Genomic DNA, 2,550 nt, shown 5'->3' with positions numbered 1-2,550 from the left:
CAATATTTTGATTAAAATTTTATTTGCAATACAAAATTTGAAGTAAGCAAAAACATTTGATATTTACTACAAGGGTAAATTACACTAAACCCCTAAGAATTTTTGGTGTTCTCTAGTAGATCCCCCATAACTTTCAAAATCACAATAAACTCTCAATAACTTTTGCAACAAAAAAAAGCTGATTACCTTTTGGGTAAATTTCACTAGAGCCCATTAACTTTCAAAATGCTTTTTTATGTTTATTTGCGTCTAATTTATGGCAGTTATCTACAAATGCAGAAAGTAATTAGAGATTTATTACAAAATGCTAAAAGTTCTTTGGGGTTCAGTGTAATTTACCCATACTTGAACAACTTTTGAGGACATACATAGGGGGAAATTATTATGAAATAACTAGGGGAATCTCTCAAAATAATAATAATAATAATAATAATAATAATAATAATAATAATAATAATAATAATAGTAAGGAAAAATTGTGTCAAAGCGCTAAAAATTAAAACTTCATGTGTCCCAACCCTACATATTATTTTCATTGTATCTCTCTCCTCTCCTCATTCTCTCTCCTCTTTCCTAGCCTAATCTTTAGCCCTAACCTTCACGGCTGCTCCTCCATCCTCTCCTCCTCTTATCCTCCTCTCTCCTAATCCTAACCTTTCTCCTCTCTACCTCTTCCTTCTCTCTTCTTCGACCCCGCCATCTCCTCCTCCATCACTGACCTCGAGCGCACCCTCTGACCCTGTCATCTCCCGCTTCGCCCCCTCAATTACCACCGATCTTGAGGTCAGCCTCAACAAGTTTGACGCCAACGATGATGACAAGATCTCCGCCTCCTAGCTCATTTCCATCTTCTCCTCCCTCGACCATCCCCTCTCCTCCTTTAAACTCTTGCGATGGTCAAGATTGTCATCTCCTTTATCAAAATTTCTTCCCCTCTCCTCCCTGTCACTAACTCCGCCGCCAATCTCCACACTGAGCAAATCCATCTCTTCAAAACTGCCTACGACCTCCTCTCTTCTTCCCTCTATCATTTCTCTTAAACATATTTTATGATTGGATTATTTTTTATTTTACTTCATAGTGGTAGACCGAAGCATGCCCAGATTATTTTTAATTGAAATGGATGAGTGTGATTTGGTTTCTTAGAGTCATATGTTAAATGGATATATGATATGCGGCTGTTTAGAGATTGCATGTAAAGTGTTTGATGAAATGCCAAAGAGAGATGTAGTTTCTAAGACTATGATAGTAACAGGTTATGGAGATCTCACCTTATAGTTGTGTGTATGTAGATATGAAAACTAGACAAATATATAATTGTATGGGTTGATTGTGAACTATGAAGGTCTAGTTGTGAATCTTACCTAACTGATGTCAACTTTAGTCATTAGATGTTAAGCTTATAGCATAGCTATTAAGTTTATACAATGAATGTTAATCTTGAACGTTTAGTGTTAAGTCTAACCATTGGTAGTTAAAGTTACTAATTAGTTGTTAAATTTACCCATTGGATGTTAACTATATAGGTTGCTAGTTAACTTTAATAAATAGGTGTTAAATATATGAATTAGCTAAATATAGCCTAAAAATTAGCACTTTTAACAGTTATAGTACAACCTTAGTAAGTACACCATAATCTTAATAATTATGATATAATATTAACAAGTACATAATAAGATTAACATGCATGCCGTAACCTTCACATATATATTGTAACCTTAACAGACTCATTATAATCCATATGTGAAGGTTATGGCATACATGTTAAGATTAGGTCATATTGTTAAGGTTGAAAAAGATGAGTGGATTGAAATAAAAAATAGAGTAAATTTAAGCTTTTTAGTTAATTTGATTTTAAACATTATTCATGACATGTTAACTTAGTTTGATTTCTTCTTGAGAAGTAACATTAGAACCTTGGATGTTGATAGTTACATTGTCATTGAATGTGTTACTGGTTTAGACCAATACTCATGTTAACTTATGCAAGGTAGATGTTGTCTATAATTGCCAATAAAAGTGATAGCCTTCATGCAGTGAAAGATTCTGTGAACGTTAAATAGTCATGTCTTCTCTCCACAAGTATCCATTTGTTAAAGTTGGCAAATGACTAATGGTTCTCATAAATAAATAGAGCTATTAATGACAAATGAAAGAGAATATTGTTATATATGTATGTATGTATACATATATACATACATACATGTTAATGTTAGGTCATACATGTTAAGATTTTAATGTACTAGTTAAGGTCATAATATATATATGAATGTTATGACATATATGTGGTGTGCATGTTAAGGTTATGGTGTATTTGTAAGGTTGTACTATAACTATCAAAACTGATAATTTTAGAGTACATTTAGCTTATTCATATATCTAACATCCATTTGTTAAAGTTAACAAGTATGAATGTTATGACATATATGTGGTGTGCATGTTAAGGTTATGGTGTATTTGTAAGGTTGTACTATAACTATCAAAACTGATAATTTTAGAGTACATTTAGCTTATTCATATATCTAACATCCATTTGTTAAAGTTAACAAG

This window comes from Asparagus officinalis, chromosome 10 (genome assembly GCF_001876935.1).
Source record: "Asparagus officinalis chromosome 10, Aspof.V1, whole genome shotgun sequence".
Lineage (NCBI taxonomy): Eukaryota > Viridiplantae > Streptophyta > Magnoliopsida > Asparagales > Asparagaceae > Asparagus > Asparagus officinalis.
The sequence above is the reverse complement of the archived record's forward strand: the minus strand, read 5'-3'. Positions refer to the sequence as shown.